Source organism: Opisthocomus hoazin, chromosome 9, assembly GCF_030867145.1.
Source record: "Opisthocomus hoazin isolate bOpiHoa1 chromosome 9, bOpiHoa1.hap1, whole genome shotgun sequence".
NCBI lineage: Eukaryota > Metazoa > Chordata > Aves > Opisthocomiformes > Opisthocomidae > Opisthocomus > Opisthocomus hoazin.
The window spans coordinates 36,532,235-36,553,114 of record NC_134422.1 but is presented as its reverse complement, the minus strand read 5'-3'; the positions used below and the strand labels follow the sequence as shown (position 1 = coordinate 36,553,114).

The following is a 20,880-nucleotide window of genomic DNA, read 5'->3' as shown; positions in this document are numbered from 1 at the left end:
GCAAGCGAAGCAGGAAGGACGGGAAAGTCTCCTTTTATAGCAACGACTTTGGAGCACAAGTCCCGTTGGATATCCATCTCCTGCGCTGACTTTCATGCGACTCAGCTATAGATAAGTCTTTGGAGGGGGGGTTGGGTGGGAAGAGAGCTTTCCCTGCAGGACCTTCTGCTGCTGCCAAGCACAGTCTCCAGCCCAGCACCCACCCACTGACTTTGGTCGCCCATGTCCCACGCAGTGGGCCACCGAGTCAGGAGGAAGCACTGCAGAAGCCAGCGAGACTGGGTCAGGCATGGCCTGAGAGCCACTCGTGGCAAAGAAAGCTGGATGCCTTGGTACCAAGCAGACAGCAGCACCGATGCACTGACTGTTGAGGCACAGGAGGGTCCCGGAGATGCAGGTACCAACCTCGAGCATCCATAGCAACCTCAAAGCCCCCTGCCTCAAATCGTTGAAAAGAGTGACAGCGTAGCAAAGGTTTAAAAAGCCCGCAAGTGTAGGAAGGTGCTGGCAGCGCCGTACACAGCAGGAACCCTCACGAGGTTTACAGGGCCATAAAAAGCGTCCTCCTGGGCTGACAGCCCAGGTCCTACTAACTGACAGCAATGCTTCCCAGCAATAAAACCACTACATGCACGCGAGTCCTGATAATATAGCAGGGAAGTAAAGTTGTACTTGCTTCCTTGGTTTCAAGGCTACCATGGGCTGCAAGACCAGTCACCCCTCCCGGCATCCCCAACAAAACAAGGCAGGAGGATGTCTCCAGTGGCACAGTACTTGGTGCAGCCGATGCTGCCGAAACCCCAGCACAGAAAGCACGGTACCTCCTGGCACACCCTAAGAACAGACTTCTCCATCCCACAAAACTAATAAAAAGCAAAGGTAGCGTCTGCCCGAACATCTCATGGTGAAGGAACATGACCGAAGGAGAGCACCTCAACAGAGTGACCTCGGCTGGTCCTCTTGTCCAGGGGAGGACTTGTCAGTCTTCGCTTAAACTCACATACACTTTTGTCCTCCATGACATCCCTCAGCAATGAACTCCACGAGCCTCCTACCCAGGTCACGTAAAACACACCTCCACCAGGAACCGGCTCTCACCAGCTCCATCTGATGTCCACTAGCCCTCATATTAGAAGAGGCTGAGTTCAGTCCTGACCCACCCTCTCCCTACTGTCTGCTCAGTGTTCTTCCAAGAGAAAAAAAACCTTCCTAATTCAGGTGGGGAAGTCTCAGAGCTGGTTTTGAATTTTTTTTAACAGGGAGCTGTGGATGGACTCTCCTCTGCCAGGGCAAGGAGTCTGTTCCAGCCAAGTCCCCACGGGGACCAATGAAAGCGTGAAAATCCAGAATCAAATCCACTACTGAGCTCCCAGGGGCTAAACGTAAAAGCTACACACTCAAGTTTAAAACCCTTAGAGAGAACATGAGCCCAGGAGAGCACCTTCTTCCTCCAAGCTCTTGCATCCCCTCCAAAGTACTTCAGGAGACCAATAGCTCAGCCAACGGCCACAGCAAGACTGCTCCTGAAGGGTGTTCAGAGCCAAAAGCAAGGACCAAGCACCTTCCAAACCAGAGGAACTCAAATTTGAGCCGGATCAGGCAACAGCACAAGCTGATGCAGGCAACCAGTGGTGGCAGAGAAACAAAATCCAGATTTCCAGAGCCACGATCCAGCCACTGGCCAGAGAGACAGACACTTCTGAAGAAGAAACAGCCTTGCCTGACAACAGACATCACGACCATGGCTCACAGTCATCATCCCTCTACTTAGGAAGAGGAGCAAAATCTCTCATTTTCTCTTTTAAGCACTGCAGGTTAATCAGCAGGTTAATCTGAGGGCACATCTGCACCTTGGCACAGATTATCTGCACGAGCTGGTCAGGAACAGGGATGTCAGGCAAAGCTCTTCAGCTGTTGCCAGCACCCACTCTACCTGCTGGTGGCATGTTCTTAGTTGACGGAGGAACAGTATGGACACCGTGCTGTGGCCCCACCTAGGACCACCACCAGGAGAAACTATACACACCGCTTCCCATGTGATGCTGTAGTGGAAAAGATGCCTCCTCATGGCCCCCCATGAGATTTCAGGGCAACATCCACAAAGAGCAGGCTAAGCGCAGGCACAGAAAACGAAAAGAGGGGAACTCATTTCCTACCTCCATGGGTGCTGCAAGAACCATCTCATTACCTCCTGGTGCACTTGAGGGGGGTGACCCAAACCCCTCCTCCCTATCTCAAGACACCAAATTAACCAAGGCAACAAAAACTTCAAGCGTGGTAAAAAGCTTTCATTGAGAAAATCTTGGAGCAACTCACTACCATCCTACTTCCAGGGCTGCAGCCCCAGCAGCATCTCCTTACTTAAGTAATTTGGATGTTAATTTGGACTTCAAGAGCTGTCAAAAGCTGAAGCAACCAAGTCCCCGACAGGCTGTGCTTCCCCCAGGTGGAGATGATGACAGAGCTTTAACTGCATCGACACTTCAGAGCCCTGTCTCCATCACCCTTCACTAATTTTGTCTTTGTCTGACGGAAAGAAGTAGCTGTTCTCAGCTGAATTGCTGGTGCAATGCGCAGAGCCATGTGCTCTCCTTGTTCCCAGCTGCAATGTTGGGAAACCAGTCCCACCAGCGTGACCAGAGAAGGGCAGGCACAGGAAAGTCACTTGAGCTGCTGGATGGGGAGGCTGGAACCGTAACTGATGCAGCAACACACAGAGAGGACAGCAAAAAGCTCCAGAGACAAGCTAGCCCACCAGAGCTGAGCTAGCTCCAACCCGCTTGTAGACCAACACGTCACCAACTCCATGCAGCTCTCCCTGCCCAAGCACTCCACCAAGACGTATCTTCCCCACATTGACCACTTCCTCGCACAAAGAACATCAAAGGCTGAAAAATAATCAGCCTTGCTTTGTCCTCTGGACTTATCTGCCATGCTCATCTTCTAAAAAGAGAGGGCTGCCTTCAAGATGCAGATACCGTGGGCAGGATGGGCATGCAACAGCCACCCACGGGACACCCAAAAGGTGACTTTGTAAGCAGGTAGCCAGGACAGAGCTGCAGCCCCCAGGTCAGTTGGACTTGCTCCTGACCTCGGTCAGGAGGTCCATTTTAGGAAAAAAAGAGGGGGGTTGTTCCCAGCTCGCTGCCTGAGCACACCCACAGAGAGTGAGCAGCCACCACCTCGCAGCCAGATTCTCTGGCTCACGAATAAGTCCTCTTTGGATTATCAAACCGAAAACCTCATTCGAGCGATGAACCCGTGCAAAAGCTTACCCTCGATTTAATGGTCTTACACACCTTGCTGATTAGGCCAGGTACTGATCTGCTGGTGGATTACACGACACCTCCAGCTACGCTGAACATGCCGACGGGAGCCAACACCATCACAAGGCTCAGTTAGGCAGAAACAGATGCGATCAGCACCTTGCAGCAGCATTTCCTCAAAACAGAGGGGGTTTTAAGCACTTGTCCTTGGTAAACATTTCCAAACCAGATTCCCCACGCTACCTGGGTTTAAGCGGTTTAACCGTTTGCTGGAGCTGATGGTCTTCTCATTAGAAAGCAACACGAAGGTTAAACCAGACTGTGGGTTGCTTGCTCCATGGGATGCAGCAAGAAGCAGACACGAGGAGAGACACCTGCTCCAGCCCAGAGCGTGGATTAGGACTTGCTGGAAAAAACTCCATTCTTTCAATTTGATCTCCCCTGCAAATCCAGCGGGTCGCAGACCCATCCCAGAAAGTGTTCCTGCTCCAGTTCAGAGCAGGCTTTCAACAGCAGACTCACCACATCGGCACAAAAGAACACGTGGATTATTTCAGGTGGTTTTAGGCAGCAAAGTCCTTGCCTTAATTTAGATTAGAGCTTGTCTACAGGTGGGAATTAGTTTTCCAGGTGCAGGCCCCCACCACTGCCAGCCAGGAAGGTGTCTGAGATAAAGGAAAACAGGCCAGTGTTTATGCAACACAAGACCAAACACCACACCTCCTTGTTTAATTAGTTGCCCCTGAAATTAAAGCCCGTCAAACTGCACGGAGGCTTCATGCAACCTGCAAATTAACTATGAGGAACGCAACCTGGGGGTGAAGAACGCCAGATATAATCCAAGCACTTTCCATAACATCAATAGTGCCATAAAGGAAAAATCTCAAAATAACACCACCCACCCCATCTGTCTGTACTTCAGTTTGTTGTTTCAGTCTCGCCAGGTTAAAAGCTGCTCGATCCCATCATCACTGGTCAGATGGCTGATAAGAAACTGATTTCATCATTTGAAGACCCGAGCGTTTATTGGAAGGGTTTATCTGCAAACAAAGTTACGCACTTTGAACTGTTTAGTTTTGCGTCAGTTAAAAATGCATCAGGCCCTTGTCTGGATGCTGTCAAAATTAAAGTGGTAAGAAGTGAGACCACAGCCTCCACTGTGTGCAATGTCAAAGATATGCTGCTTCTCCGTGCCTAGGACACAGCCTTCTTCGGGCTGACCCATTCTGGGGAGACGCCTCTCTTTAGCAAGACACCTTGATGCAGAAATAGTCATTTCCATAAATTTGGCAAAATCATAGAATCATCAAGGTTGAAAAAGACCTCTAAGATCATCAAGTCCAACCGTCACCCCAGCACCACCGTGCCTGCTAAACCATGTCTTGAAGTGCAATACCTACACATTGTTTGAACCCCTCCAGGGATGGTGACCCCACCACCTCCCTGGGCAGCCTGTTCCACTGCCTGACCACTCCTTCACTAAAGAAACCTTTCCTAATATTTTCCGTAATAAAATCTCACCTTTGCTTAAAATAGCTCGCGTTGCCGGGGCGAAGCAGGGTTTTTGTAGCGTTAGTCAACAGGCAAAATAAAATGACACCTGAAAGTCATCTTAAAGGAATGGTACATTTTTCCCTGCTCAAAGCAGAGCTTTTGGAGCTGAGTGGAGTTGGTTTCTACAACTTTCTGCACTGCACTTCTTGCAAGCACAAAACACCCTCGTGCCCATGCATCAAACCACGGTGATGCACCATCACGAGAGCATCCTCTGAAAACAGGCAACTCTAAGCCTCTGCAGAGGGGATATTTCCAAAGGGCAAGTTATTCCCTCTGTGCCATCCCTGAGAAGTCAGCCCCAGGTGAGGCTGTAAGGAGACGCACCTTCCCTCGCTTCTCAAGCTCAAGACACGAGGGCCCCGAGGAACCTCACAGCCCCCCTGTGCAAGCCCATGAGCCGGGCGCTCCATTCATTCCCGCTGAGATTTCTGTGGCAACAGACCACACCGCCCAGCTTCGGATTACTGCAGCTTGAATTAGGGGCGAAGCGTTATCAGCCGTGGCACAGCTTTCTTAGATCAACACAAAAATGCCCACATTAGAGGGAAAAAAAAAAAAAAAAGAGAAAGCTGTTGCTGACAGCCAACCAGGGGATACAGAAAAGCCCAAAGTTGTCCGCTGTCTCTAGAAGAATGCCTTGTTTTAGAAAGTAAGGACTAAAATCAGGTTAAAAAGCCCCTTATATTCAGGGACAGATGCCTTCGGTCAGCTGAACGTCCGCCACGTGCAGCAAAGAACCTGCTGTCTACGGATTTCTGTGGAAAACAACTTCAATCCTACCACTAGCTCTGCTTCAAGGCTGCTTTGATAATCAGGGTGATGTGTGTCTTTTAATTTTGGCTCCATATCTAAAGCATGGATCTGGATCTACAAGCAGCAAGCTCTTGGCTAGAGCAGACAATTCCAGGCATAGCCAACATGCCAGGGCACCATCCATGGCCATCCTCATCATCTCGCCTAGACAACACCTCCTTTTCTCAGCATCTTTCACAGCAACACCCCAGATTTCTGCCCTGTAGGATCAAGCCCATCCATATCTCAATGGACTTGTGTCTAGAAGTGCAGCAGATCTTGGTGCCGGGGCTGGGGCACCTCTGCAGGGACCAGCAGAGGAGGCAGCAAGAGCTTTCCAAGAGCCGAGGGATGCTCTCCAACACAACCAGCTGATGCCCGCACCCAGCCTGAAGGACTTGGCTCTCAAAGGGCCAGGGTCAGGCCAGAATTAGACACACTCTTGATGAGAAAAGAGAGCCTGAGTATCAAACCAATGCAGATGGACTTTTTTTTTTTTTTAATTAAAACTTGCTTGAAGTGACACATAAAAGAAGTGAAATCCCGGGCACAGCTGACGCACTATGGCAGATTTATATTCAGAAGAATGACTTAAGTACTCGATCAATGGGAAAGAAACAGAAACTTTTATGGCACTGACCAGAAGGAGAAAAGATGACAAAAAGAGAGTCAGCCACTGCCATTCGTCATTACCAAGAGCAACATCCACCAGCATTTCAGCCTCCCAGCTCTCCACTTCTACACTGAATTCAGCTTTTTTTCCATGCATGGTCCCAGTAAACAACATTTACGGCTCACAGAGCCCATGTCAAGACTATCAACCAAAACACACCACATGCAGGTACAAAAGAACTAGTATTATTATTATTTATTTTTAAATTTAGTGCTTACTATTGTCAGCTTCGATTTCAGCTGGACAAATAACAACGTGTTAGTACTTCAGCGCAATATGATTTAAAAAAATAGCCATTTCCAAGTTCTGCAGACTGGAGTCTTACTGTGTGAGAACAGATGTAACGCAGAGCACCAACATAAAATACACTCCTCCAAAATCTGTCAGTTCTTCTGCCACATTAGTCATATGGGAGCTTTTAGTTCAGAAGTCAGAGATGTGCTTAGCCGGATATCCGATCGTTTGCTGGGCCTCATCCCAAATTTCTCTAACATTACTCACATTTTGTGTGCGGGAAGAGGGATGAGGATTTTTATACTTAAAGGCAAAGGGGAGGAGGAAGTGTTTGCAGCACTACGTAGGAATTATCATGGTTACGCTCAGACCTCTGGGTCCAAGCCATTCCCATATCTCCCATCCACAGAAGGAGAAGGAAATCAGGCTGATGCTCGGAATCCTCTGCCTTGGCACTGCTTGGGACCCGGGGACGAGCTAGGACCTCCCCACGGCATCCAGGCGGGATCCCACAGCGCCGGGCGAGGGATGCTCAGCCCGAAGGAAGACGCCCTGCACACAAACATCCCCGCAGCGTGGGCAGCGTCACCCCCACGCAGGGAATCACCCTCTGCTCTGCTTTCACAAGCTAAATTACCTCAAAGCAGCCTTAAGCCAGGAACCACCACCTGCCCTTTCCCAAAGCACAATGCCTCCCCTTCCCCATCCAAGCGAGGGGACCATCTGATGCAGCGCTGGCATCACTCCTTTCTGGTCACAGTCCCCTAAAAAGAAGGCCAAACTGCAAATATTTTTATTCCTTTTATCCCACCTGACTTCAGGGCAATCTGGACACTGATTTATTTCCTCCCACACCCCCAAACGCACTTCCGACATGATTTTAGAGCCCGTATTTGGAGGCACGGGCATCACAACTGCAGAAACCACGGCTCAACGCTCAGATTGTACCGCTGCACGGACCCAGGCGACGCTGATGCTCTGTGCCTCAGCTTCCCTGCAGTGTTGCCCGCTGGTACCCAAACCCTTCAGGATATGCATCCGCCCCCAGTACCTAAAGGATGCATCTCCGCTTGCCTGCGCTGGGGTTTCCCATCACGGGCAGGAAAACCAAGCAGCTTTCCCCCGGGATGCTTGTACGGCGAGGGTTTAAAACAGGGGCCAACGCACGGAGGTGAAGCCGGGATGAAAAGATCACCCCCGCTACAGGGCAATTGCAGAGAGGGGGTTAAACGCTCGCCCTCCCCAAATCCCTGCTGCAAGGCCCTGCATTCCTCTGCTCAAACAGCATACTGGGCTAAAGCTTTTCTTGCTCACTGTTTCCATGCCCAGTCATGTCCTGCATCCTGGATTTGGTGAACATTTTAATAGCTCCTATTAATAGGCAGAGCAGGAGCTGAAGAGGCAGTGGCTGCTCCGGCCGGTTGCACCTCTGAGGAGCCGCAGGGCTGTCCCGCCGCAGGGCTGTCCTGCTGAAAATCAGGCAGATGAACAAAAAAGAAAAAAAGCAAGCCCTGCTCACCCAAAAGCACTTGGGATCTGTGCTCCACGTCAACACATAATTTTTAAGCGCTTCCTGGAAAAACATCTCCCACTCCCTGCAGGTCCAAGAGAGGGGATGCGCTGGAGGCCACGGCACGTCTCCTGGGGACTGGAACGAGCCGATGTTCCCCCCGTCGCCAATTTTGTTTCACGGGATCTCATCACGCGCTGCACGAGTCCAGATGGACCGTCTGGCTAACTAAGCTAATTAAGGCGTTTTGTCGGCCGTGATTAACTTTCAGGCGCACCACTCCGGAGCAGCTCCAGCTCTCTCCAGGGAGCAGGGGCCACACCTTGGGAGCAGCAGGAGAGACGGGAAAAATTACTGGGAAGCGCTTACTGATGGCACCGAGCTGTTTCTCAGCAGCGCTTGCTGACTCCAACCAACTTACAAAGAGAAAGAAAACCAGCCGGAAAACCCAGAAAAACCCCAAACCTTCATTTGTTTTTCACTTCCAGCCTAAGCAGGACAGACTCCGCACGGAGAAGACCCAGGCAAGGCTGCAGCGAATGGACGCATGGGAGGAGACCCACCACCCTGATGTCCCCATCCCAGAGCATCTTTGCCCCGGTCCGGCGCGAAGCAGACACAGGAAGCTCAAGGAAGCCAGCAATGCTGCCCGTAACTCTTCGGACGATAAGCTGGTCAAGGCCGGAGCTGACAGCATGAGCTAGCTGCTTTGCTGACGATGTAATCGCCGTCTCCCAGGGACAGTAAATACTTTGTCTGCACGCGGCCCTCACCCAGAGATAACCAAGCAAAATGCTCGTGAAGGCCAAGAGAAAGACTTGCTTTGTGGCCACTGCTGTTTAGCTCCCTGATGAGCAGGACGGCTGCCGCAAAGGGCTGGAAAGGAGCCACGTCCCAGGAAGCTGGTATTAAAAAAACAAAACAAAGCCACCCAAAAAACAACACACCTATTGCTGGGGTCCCCGTGCTTTCATCCCATTCCCCCAGAAAGCCTACTTGTCCTCTTCCATCCGAGCAAACGGGCGATGAACACCTACAAAGGTACCGCTTGTCCGGAGGCTGCTCCAACAAATCTGCAGCTCGCAGTCTCCGTAAGCGGGGAGAAGCCAGCGCTCAGGAAGACAAGCTGCGGGACACCCCCCCACCTCCTCTTCTTCTGCGGGACGCACCCGCACATCTCCTCCTCCTTCTGTTGTGGGATGCACCCCCACATCTCCTCTTTTTTCTTTCCCCCCCTAACTCCAAACCTCATGAATTGCAAAGGACCCGTCGCTCCCAGGCGTCAGGAACTACTCCCCTGTGCTTTTTAAAACGCTTTAACAGCTCATTTCATACCAAAGGCGCAGCCACGCACGCAGAAAAAAATGTTAATGGTGTTTTTAGTGAGCAAGGGGGTAAAAAAAAAAAGCATGGAGGGGTTTGGGGCAGGAGGCACAGTGCTCGAGGGAGCGAGAAGAGCCGTTTCCAAGGCTCGGTTTGCATGCACGCTGCCAGCTGGGAAACACTTCTCACGCCGGCGGAGAGCAACCCCACCCCGGCACCGCTAATCTGATGGCAGGTTTTCAATGCGGCGGCCAGGATGCGAGGGGCTGGGGAGGGAGGCTGGCGAGGGGGGAATGAAAGCAAGGAAATGCCACAGAGGTGAGGACGCTTTTTCTGGCCGGGCAAGGGCTTGTTTTGTTTCCCTCCCTTCAGCTCGCTGCCATTTTCCGGAAGCTGGATCAGTTACAAAAAAATAAAGAGTTTCTCTTTGTTTAATTATAGCTGCGGCAGCCGTGTGCCGAGGGACCCCGCGTCCCCCCGGGCTGCTCTGGGAGCGGATGCGAACGAAGACGACGGCAGTGCAGCAGGGAATAACGCGGGAGCTGAAGCTTCAACATCTCCCACACAGACACGACCCCAGCTCGGGTTATTTCGGCTCCCGGAGGCGTGCGTGACCTGGGAGACTTTGGTCTCAATTCCCTGTGCGACCACCACGCTGGTTACTCAAATTCCTGCTCTTTTCACTCACTTCCTCCACCCTTTACCTGGTGTAGATGTTTTTTAGATGGACAACTCGAGCACCTTCTCCCACCGAGCCCAGCAAACCGATGGATGCTCCAGCCAGCCCCGGCACTTGCTGAAGCCGTGTCTGCACCGATGCCGACCTGGGACAGCCACAGCCAAGAGGTCCAGCCGAACCCAGCCGCGGATTTATCCCGACTTCAAACCCCTCTAACTCAATGTAACATGGCTCGTGCTCCCCAGCCCCAACACTTTGCTGGTGCAACGCCATCAGGCTGGAAGAACATGCCGTCGACCACCACCACGGAGGACCATCACAACCAGTAATGAACTCTCGCCGGGCTCGCTGGCAAGCGAAATGCAGCAACGACTGTAAAACATCTCCTGCCTTGCTTTTCTCCACTGACTGAGCCAGGCACGCATCATTGTTCAACTCCAAAAAAGCCTTTTCTGTTCCTAAGGAAACAGCCAGCGTCGTTCAAACAAGGCCACGCACCACGCAGGCACCCTCCCCCTTAACAGACGACCTAAAGCACTTCATCCCGGCGGCACGGCCAGGCACGAGGGGAGAAGGGCGGCTGCTGGATTTACCCCTGGAGAGTGGCCAGGCTGGCCAGGCATGAGGGGAGAAGGGCAGCTGCTGGATTTATCCCCGGAGAGCAGCCAGGCTGGCCAGGCAGGAGGGAAGAAGGGCGGCTGCTGGATTTACCCCCGGAGAGCGAGCCGGGGAGTGGGAAGCGATAGCCTTGCACGGGGCGAGCAACCCAACCTAACGACTACACACCGCAGCCGCGCTTCTTTGCTGTGTCAAAAGGGTGTTTCCTGGAGTCAGCTGGAAAACATCTGCTTTCGCTCAGCGGCAGCGATCGCCCCTCCTGAAAATGATGGGATGTTCCCCAGGGCAAGCCTCCCGCGGGGCAGGAGGAGGGTGCAGGGGAAGCAACTTCAGAGCCTGCAGGGAACTGTGAAAAGGAAAGGCTTTCACATTGTTATTACCATTTTATGAATATTATTCCTACTATTTTATGAATATTACTACTACCATTTTATGAATATTATTATTATTGCAGCTTCCCCCCCTTCATTTAACAGGGCTGCAAACCAGACGCGCATTACCGTCCCTCCAGCTTGCGCAAAAGCGCTCGGATGCTGAAGCAAGACGAGAGAGATTAAAAAATAAAAAAATAAATGACTCAGCCTCCTTCCGCCTTTGTATTTTAATATATACGGGTTTGAGGCTACGAAGCTGCTCTCGCATCCCTCACCTGCACATGCGGATGGGGTGCACCAGCCGAGCCGTCGCCGGCGAAGAGGAGATGGGACGCAACGCGCAGCGCCTTCCCGCCGACGGGTCTGACGAAACACCTCGCCCTGCGAGAGCAAGGAGCAACTACTCGCGTAGGAGCAGGCGGGAACATCGAGCCCTAGGACCTGCGATTCGTTTTCTTCTCTCAGTAATGAGAGCGTTACGCTCCCCGGCAGCCCGTTCATACGCCAGCTGGGAACAGCTACCTCTCGGCACCGAAAATAAACGCTTGCACGAATTGGAATGAGATCAGCAGGTTAAAAATAGAAATATTTCACGTGGGTGGGGGGGGACTGGCCAAGGGGTTCGTAACGGAGGAGCGGCAGACTGGCTGGCCCACAAACAGTGCTAGGTTTCCACAAAAAAATGGGATTAAAGACAGCAGGTGCTGCTTGTGGGACAGCGATGACTTCTTCAAACAACATGCAACCCACCCAAAACGTCAACCTTCCTAGCAGAGGAGAAAAATGAATCCAAGGACAGCATGAAAGAGAGTTGGAAGTTTTACAGCCAGCTCTTTGACCCACCAAACACCAGCTTTACCCTGGAAACACCGTCAACACGCACAGGGGAGCGCAGCTGCCTGCTGGACCCGCAAACCGCCCCGAGCAGCAGAGAGATTTCACACGCTCCTTCATTTTCCTGTTGCTGTGAGCCACCGGTACGTGTCCCTCTCCACACTCCCATGCTCTTCTTTACAAGCCCAAGGGAGCAGAAATACCCTGAAATCATCTGACTCCAAGGACCACTGGGAGAAATTAAGGACCCCAGGCTTCCGTAAGGACCACGGGAGAGGAGCGATGCCATGGGTATCCTCAAAAAACGTCCCCTCAGCGTGGCCCTGTGGATGTTTTCCGTGTTACTGGGACATTGCTCGAGCGTTTGGTGAAAACTAGATGCGAACATTGGAGCTGCTGGGAGCAAGTCTCTCCGCCTCATTTAGCAAGCCAAGCCTCTGCACTGGAAGGAGAGGGGTTTGTCAGGACATGCACGAGCCCACTGGAGGACCTGCTCCCACCAGCCGAAGCTACAGGTCCTGCAAGCATTTTCTCCTTTTGCATTTTTAAAAAGCAAACATTATTTATGGTCACACAGTCAGCTCAGGCTGCAATTCACACTTCTGTGTTTAATAAACCCTGCAGCTTTGTAACGAAGAAGCAAGGCTGTCCTTCCATCCCCGTACCAACCCTTCAGGGAGAGCAATCAGGCCCCTCACCTCCACGAGGAGCAGCCCTCCGGCTGCCCCCCAGCACGCCCAGGGTTTCAGCCGCCCCTCCGGCGCTGGCTTCCAAAGTCACGGCGGGCGGCAGGTTCTTCCCCGTGCCAGTGCCGAGAGGTCCACGTGCTCCCTGCCCCAGCCAAGGCTGGCACGGTGCTTTCGAGGCCCTCCAACAATGACAGCCCTATGCCCGAACGCCGGCCCCTCGGCAGGGTCAGTGCCGGGATTGTTCGCGCCGTGCTTGCAAGGAGAGAGCGGATGCAGCTCCGGCAGCAGCAGCGAAGCATCCTCGGCTCGCACAGGGACCAGGGGAGCACTCTGATGCCGGAGCTCTGGTCCCCAGTGAAACAACGGGGGACTCGTTTTGTGCTTTTTGAGCTAAAACCTCGTTCTGCAGATCTGAGAGAGCAGCCCGGAAGGGTTCATCAGCTGGCACTGACAGTGGAGATGCCTCCTGTACCACAGCGGGCCATCATCCAGAGGGCAAGGCACCCAGAGTCACAGAATGTTCGGGGTTGGAAGGGACCTCTGTGGGTCATCTAGTCCAGCCCCCCTGCCAAAGCAGGGTCATCTACAGCAGGCTGCACAGGACCTCGTCCAGGCGGGTCTTGAATATCTCCAGAGAAGGAGACTCCACCACCTTCCTGGGCAGCCTGTTCCAGTGCTCCGTCATCTCAGAGGGAAGAAGTTCTTCCTCATCTTCAGCTGGAACTTCCTCTGCTTCAGTTTGTGCCCGTTGCCCCTTGTCCTGGACACCACTAAATAGAGCCTGGCCCCATCCTCCTGACACCCACCCTTGAGAGATTTATAGGCATTTATTAGGTCCCCTCTCATCCTTCTCTTCTCCAGGCTAAACAAGCCCAGCTCCCTCAGCCTCTCCTCGTAGGAGAGATGCTCCAGTCCCCTCTTCATCCTCGTAGCCCTCTGCTGGACTCTCTCCAGTAGCTCCCCATCTTTCTTGAACTGGGGAGCCCAGAACTGGACACAGTACTGCAGATGGGGCCTCACTAGGGCAGTGTAGAGGGGGAGGAGAACCTCCCTCGACCTGCTGGAACCCCAGGCAGCACCCAGCCTGGCAGCCACATATTGGTCTTGACAAACACAGCCATCCTCTCCCACCCCAGGCTGTCCCTTGCAAGCCTACACAAAACCCCCCGCAATGAACCCACCAGAGGCACAGAGCCCGAGGGTGTGAGCACAACGCAGGGAGGAAGCCATCCCTTCGGCACCCAGGCACGATGCTACCCAAGCCACCTATAAACCCATCATTTAACCCTGTCCCGCGACCTCCAGGAGGTCCCATTCGAGCAACTTTTAAGAGCAAACCAGACCGAAAACCCTGCAAGAGTACAGCGCTGAAGAACACTTCTCTGTATGTATTCCAGGTAAGGAGGACAAATACATTTCCCAGCAGGCTGACCCCCCTCTTTCAAACCTGGCTCATCGCTGGTTGCTGGGGAAGTCGACGTTTCGCTAGAAAACTCCTCCGAGAGTTGCCATCCGCAGCCAACGAGCAAGAGATTCTCAGCCCTCTGCTCGAGGAAGCCTCCCACCACCGTGGACGCCCCTCGACCGCCGCGGACACCCCTCCGCGGGAACGCTGGGCGCCCGAACACCCACCGAGGACCACCCTTGGTCGAGCAGCGTCACAGCCAGCCCCGCCGACCCAAAGCACGCCCTTTTTGCAGCGACAGCAAACCTGTGACCCGCTGGAAACCCGTCCCACCTCCTTAGCATCTCCCGGCCAGCCTCCGGGGCGGTCTGCCAAGCTCAGGTGCTTTCAGAATTAATTTTGGACAGGAGAGAAAAGGCAGGTGCCAAACCTAAGGTTGAGAGACTCCCAGCTGGGGTTGTTTGCATTCGTTTCTGTTTCAGCTGCCATCAGAAATCCAGCCTCCGAACCAGGAGGCGAGGCAACTTTCAGACCTCTTGAAAAGAAGAGGAAAAAGGCGGATGCAAATTCTCCTTCGCGTTCTGACCTCTACAGCTGCCAGCTCCCTTTGCGCAGACAGGCTTCTGCCACGGAAAGCTTCTTGCCGTATTCAAATGCTTTTCTCATTTTAAAAAATGCAGCGTCTAAACCACCTCCTTAACATAGACTCAAGCTCTTCTGAACAGCCCCACCAGGCTAAAATAAATATTTTGCTTTCGCAAATAGTTTTCTTCTCATTAAAATGAAAACATAATTAGGATGTCAAGCACAGAGGCAAGCAACGGCTGCAATCACTCCACGCAGCACCGCGCCGCTCGGGCTTTATTTGATTAAAAGTAACGACGCTGCTATTTTTGAAAAGCACACTCTCTTCCATGGCTCCGACCGGAGTTATTTTGGAAATATATGTATATGGAAAGCTGGCATCTTTGCCAGCAAAACAATCCCCACCCAGGAGGACACGGGTCCGCAGCATGGGGCACCGGCGAGCATCGTGGGCGGCTGCGTCCTCTCGCTGCTCGTGGTCAGAGGGGTAAAGCTCGCTGCAGGACGAGCAGGGCGACCCTGGACGGGCGCCTAACTGCTGGAAAGGGTGAGAGAACAGGAGCAAAGAGAGAAAAGGGAGAAAAGGGGAGAAAAGGCACTACTGGAGGCATCGCACAAGGGCACCGGCGCAGGGCCTCGTACTGACGCTGCTGCAGGGGAGCAAGAGCCAGGATGGGACGCAAATATTCAGAGCTACAAGCCATCCGAGAGCACATTATTCTCTATAGCAAGGGTTTGGTTTTTTTCTTCTTTTTAAGTGAATCTAAGCATCCCGTCGTGCAGTTAGGCACTAGGAAATAAAGGATGAGTCCTTCTTCCCGAGCTGGGGGGAACGTTTCACTACTCAGACAGGGGTGTCAGCACAACACCCATCCTCCTCCAGCTTCTACCCGAGCTGCTGCTCTGTCGTTAACAGCCGTAACTTAATTACTGCGCATCTCAGGTGGTGTTAGCCAGGAAGGGCAGGCTGGAGCGGAGGTGATGGGCATAACATGGGCTTCCTCAGCATCCCCCCCCCCCCGAACACGGATGCTGCGCTGGGCATTTGTGCGTCCATAGCGTGGCTCACCTAGGGCACAGGCACCAAACCGCACCACGGTCACCGCCGTCCCCACTCGTGTCAAAGCTGTTCCGAGTGTAAGTACCGCCAAGCAGCCCGTGGGGCTCAGGTGTTTACTCCCGAGCCAGGGATCCCCAAAAAACCCAAGGGGGTACCCAAGTAGCCGAGCCCAAGGCCGCAGCACGTCGCCACCGACCCACACCTCCCCATAACGACCCACACCTCCCCGTAACGCAGCCGAGTCCCACCGAACGCCGTCCTGCGAGCAACCCTGCCGCCGCAGTGGCCCTAAGCCCACCCTGCCACAGCACCCCCTGCTCGAAAAACAAACCCCCCCGGGGAAGCCAGCAAGGAGCACAAAGGCCAGCGACCCCACGACACCGGCAAGTCCCGGCCGGGCAAACCCTCCCGGAAAATAAATGCGCACTGCACAGCCGGTGCAACGCTGTTAAACAGAAAAAAAATAAAGTGCCGAACTCCCAACAAACGGTCCACCCGTGGCTGATGAGGAAGACAAGAAGAAAGAGAATGAGAAGAAAGGAGGAGAAGAAGGAGAAGAAAGGAGGAGAAGAAGGAGAAGAAAGGAGGAGAGGAAGGAGAAGAAAGGAGGAGGAGAAGGAGAAGAAAGGAGGAGGAGAAGAAAGGAGGAGAAGGAGAAGAAAGGAGGAGAAGAAGAAGAAAGAAGAAGAAAGAGAAGAAAGGAGCAGAAGAAGGAGAAGAAAGGAGGAGAAGAAGAAGGAGAAGAAAGGAGGAGAAGAAGAAGGAGAAGAAAGGAGGAGAAGAAGAAGGAGAAAGGAGGAGAAGGAGAAGAAAGGAGGAGAAGAAGGAGAAGAAAGAAGGAGAAGAAGGAGAAGAAAGGAGGAGAAGAAGGAGAAGAAAGGAGGAGAAGAAGAAGGAGAAGAAAGGAGGAGAAGAAGAAGGAGAAAGGAGGAGAAGAAGAAGGAGAAAGGAGGAGAAGGAGAAGAAAGGAGGAGAAGAAGGAGAAGAAAGAAGGAGAAGAAGGAGAAGAAAGGAGGAGAAGAAGAAGAAAGGAGGAGAAGAAGAAGGAGAAGAAAGGAGAAGAAGAAGAAAGGAGAAGAAGAAGAGAAGAAAGGAGGAGAAGAAGGAGAAGAAAGGAGGAGAAGAAAGGAGAAGGAGAAGAAAGGAGGAGAAGGAGAAGAAAGGAGGAGAAGAAGGAGAAGAAAGGAGGAGAAGAAGGAGAAGAAAGGAGGAGAAGAAGAAGAAGAAAGGAGGAGAAGAAGAAGGAGAAAGGAGGAGAAGAAGAAGGAGAAAGGAGGAGAAGAAGAAGGAGAAAGGAGGAGAATTAGAAGGAGAAAGAGAAGAAGGGAGTAGAAGAAGGAGAAGAAGAAAGCAGGGAGTAGAAGGAGAAGCCAGCCGGGCTTCCTCCAGCCTCCGCTGTAAGACATCACCCCAAGTTTACCGTCCGGACGCACCGGCAGGCGCTTGCTCGTCGCCCCCGGAGAACCCCCGAAGCCCCCCGCGCCCACCCCGCTGGGTGCAGGGGTGCCAAGCCCGGGACCTGTGTCGTGTGTGTCCCCCTCCTCCCCCCGCCGGCGGGACCCGGGGCTTGAGACCACCCCGGGCTCGCCGGGCGGCGGGCGGGACCCCCAAAGGCGGGCGATGCTCGGGGCCGCAGGCGAAACTCCCGGGGCGACGGGCGCGTCCGCGGGGGGAGCGGGAGCGGGGCCGGCGGTGCGTGGGGGGCTCCCCCGTCACGCAAGCCACGGTCCCGCTCGCGGGGGGGGGGGTGCCCACGCGTGTTCCCCACGCACCCACCCACCCCACCCCACCCGCCTGGGCCCGCGGAGCCGCGGCCGCCAAACTTTTCCGCGTCGGCAGCGGGAGCCCCCGGGGGAGCCGCTCCCGCCGGCAGCGCGGCCGCTCACCTGGCGCCGGGACCCCGCTCCGCTCCCGCCGGCCGCCTCCCCGCCGGGCACGGGCCGCGCTCGCCGCCGCTGACGTCACGGGGGCGGGGCCGCCCGCGGGGCACGGGACCGGGCGCGGGGCGGGGGGGGAGCGGGGGGGGGCTTCTCGTCCCTTTCCCGCGTGAACCGGGCGGTCTCGGTTGTGCGGTGGGGTTGGACCCCGCCGAGCGTCTCACCCGGCGCCGGGTGGGGGAAATGGGGGTCCCGGGAGGGAGGGGTGGGGGAAATGGGGGTCCTGGGGGCGGGGGGCGGGGGAAATGGGGGTCCCGGGAGCGAGGGGCGGGGGAAATGGGGGTCCCGGAGGCGGGGGGCGCGACGGGCCGGGGGCGGCGGGGAGATGGTGGCCACGGGTACCGTCACCGTGGCCCTTCCAACCCCTACCATTCTGTGATACTGTGTGATTCTGAGGGGCCGGGGAAATGGGGGTCCCGGGGGCGAGGGGCGCGACGGGCCGGGGGTGGCAGAGAGATGGTGGCCACGGGTACCATCACGGTGGCCGCCCCATCTGGGAGCACCCCTGGGAAAAGCAGCTGAGCGAGAAGTGTTGGGGCAGGAGGGTGCTGAGTGCAGAAGGTCCTCCCCACCCGCTGGGTTGTTTTTTCCTGGGTTTAATCGGATCCGATGATTAAATTTCCTCTTCCCGGTGTTGGTCCCTCTTCCAGCGCAGCAGACGGAGACGGGGTTTTCGCCGGGGCGAGGTGAAAGCGGGGCAGCAGCCGGGGCGGCCGCGAGTCCCCGCTCGGCCAAACCCCGTCCCGGGTGCCAGCCGGGGCTCCCCGGCCTCACCCAGCCCTTTCGCCGTCTTCGTTGCGCGAGCGCCAGCGAAACGAGCCGTGCAGCCACTTCAAAGCACTCTTTGGAGCTCATTTCTCTTGCGCTGTTTGGAGAGGTTTGGGGTTTATCAAAGGAAAGCTCCCCGAAGCCGGATAGCCCGGTTCTCTTCGTTGCGATGGGGCATTTTCGTCTCGCTTTGCTGGTGGAAATGGTTCAGAAGGCGTTGGGTGCCGTGTAGGTACCGGGGTGCTGCTCCCGTCTGCGCCTCGGCACAGAGCCTGGGGCACCCGGTCTGGGGGGCTGCTGTCCCTCTGCTTCTGCACATGGCGTGCAAAACTCTTGTTAACATCTTTATTTGAGCTGCCGATTTACAGAATCACAGAATCACAGACTGTTTGGGGTTGGAAGGGATTTCTGTGGGTCACCCAGTCCAACCCCCCTGCCAAAGCAGGGTCACCTACAGCAGGCTGCACAGGACCTCATCCAGGCAGGTCTTGAATATCTCCAGAAAAGGAGACTCCACCACCTCCCTGGGCAGCCTGTGCCAGTGCTCCGTCACCCTCAGAGGGAAGAAGTTCTTCCTCATCTTCAGACGGAACTTCCTCTGCTTCAGTTTGTGCCCGTTGCCCCTTGTCCTGTCGCTGGGCACCACTGAAAAGAGTCTGGCCCTGTCCTCGTGACACCCACCCTTCAGATATTTATAAGCATTTATATGGTCCCCTCTCAGCCTTCTCTTCTCCAGGCTAAACAAGCCCAGCTCCCTCAGCCTTTCCTCGTAGGAGAGATGCTCCAGTCCCCTCATCATCCTCGTAGCCCTCCGCTGGACTCTCTCCAGTAGCTCCTCATCTTTCTTGAACTGGGGAAGCCAGAACTGGACACAGTACTCCAGATGGGGCCTCATTAGGGCTGAGTAGAGGGGAAGGAGAACCTCCCTCGACCTGCTGGCCACACTCTTCTTAATGCACCCCAGGATGCCATTGGCCTTCTTGGCAGCCAGGGCACACTGCTGGCTCATGGTCAACCTGTCATCCACCAGCACACCCAGGTCCCTCTCCACAGAGCTGCTCTCCAGCAGGTCCGCCCCAAGCCTGTACTGGTGCATGGGGTTGTTCCTCCCCAGGTGCAGGACCCTGCACTTGTTTATTTATCTCTTACATCCTTCGTCTGATTTCGTATCTTTCTCGTGCTGTAAAGTCCAAAATGACTCGGCTTATTTGGTCTTTTTATATGAGAAATACCAAAGTATCAAATCTTGCTATTGAAACAACCTCCAGTGCCAACCAGCTGATGTTTCACAAAATTCATTGTCTGCTTTGCTCTTAAATGAGCTCGCCTGTGTCAGGGGTACATCACACTGCCTTCTCCCACCCCCAGCAATGTCTGAATTGACTTTTTTTTCTGCCTCCCAAACCCCAGTGTATTCTTACTCATTTTAATCACTTCCTAAATAGCTGAAGCCCTGAGAAGTGATGCTGGAGATCTCTGGATCCTCCCAGGCTAACTCCTTGAGGGGCTTTGGGGACAAAAGCGTCTTTACTGATGGGCCGGCTGCTGGGCTGGAGGAGTCGTGGAGGAGTCATAAGTGCATCTAGGGTTTCAGCTCAGCCAGCCTCGTGATCCCTCTGTGGTAAACCCGCATCTCCAGGTGGCAAAACTCAGCCTGTACTCCAAATCGTGGGCTTAATTGAACAGCAGCAATTCATGCGCGACGACCGCTGCCCATCCCAGGAGCTGGGAGCTGCTTTCCCTGCGCCAAGGACGCACGTTAAGCGCGTTGCTGGTGGGGAAGGTCGGGCCCAGCCTGGCATGGAGGCATGAGCATCCCATCCCGCACCTCATCCCCCTCTGTTTTGTAACAAGTGTTTCACACCGCCCAGAAGAAGCTCGGAGCAATAAATGGCCGTGGGGTATCTGGTCACAGGGTGGGTGCTGCGTGTGGCAGGGACCGAAATCCGTGGGGAAAGGAAGAAGATGCTCCCCCAGCATCTTTCCAGCAGGTCCTGGTGGGAGCTGCTCCTGGGCTCCTGCTTCCCTGCCCTGCTCCTACCCCTCTCCTACCTGCAGCTGCCTTCTGCTGCCGCATCCCCTCTGCTCCCACTGCCAGCGCGGAGAGCCGGGCGGGAGCCGGGCACGCCGGCACAGCGGCAGAGCCATCCCGCCTTTGGATGTGTGCCGTTCCCGTTTCCCCTGTCAGGAAACGATACCAGCGAGCAATTAGACCTGGACAGGATGCCCTAACGAGCTCAGGCTTTTATACGGCGTTGGGAATTAATCTTGCAGGAATTCCATGGTAAAGTTCATTTCAAGACTTTCTCTGTCCATTCGCCTGTGGTGTTTCTCAAGCACTTAAACCTGAACGGTAATTGTCTCTGTTCGCCTAAAGAGCGCTTAGGAGAAGGGCTGGTCAGGGATGACATACCCGTGACTCAGATACGTGAGCGTATCTGGCTGTTTCGGAAAGAGAAGGGCTCATCTTCACTCTAATGCCCCCTTCGAAATTGCAGAGAGATGTTGGACATCTGCTTGCCTCGGAGGAAAACGAGCTGAAACGAGCCGCCCTGCAAACGAGCCCGGGTCCGACG

At 54.4% G+C, this 20,880-nt stretch overlaps 1 protein-coding gene across 3 annotated transcripts in view; it reads right to left on the bottom strand.

The window, feature by feature from the left end:
* The window catches only part of SH3BP4 (SH3 domain binding protein 4), a 41,123-nt gene extending 23,575 nt beyond the window's left edge, over nucleotides 1–17,548 (bottom strand). Inside the window, exon 1 of one of the 3 annotated variants that reach the window (XM_075430428.1) lies at nucleotides 17,486–17,548. The gene's annotated coding sequence lies outside the window, so the exon portion shown is untranslated. Of the gene's footprint in view, nucleotides 1–13,996; nucleotides 14,424–17,485 lie in introns of those variants that run through there. The other 2 variants (XM_075430429.1, XM_075430431.1) reach the window with 2 other exon arrangements.
* Between the last annotated feature and the right edge of the window lie 3,332 nt (nucleotides 17,549–20,880).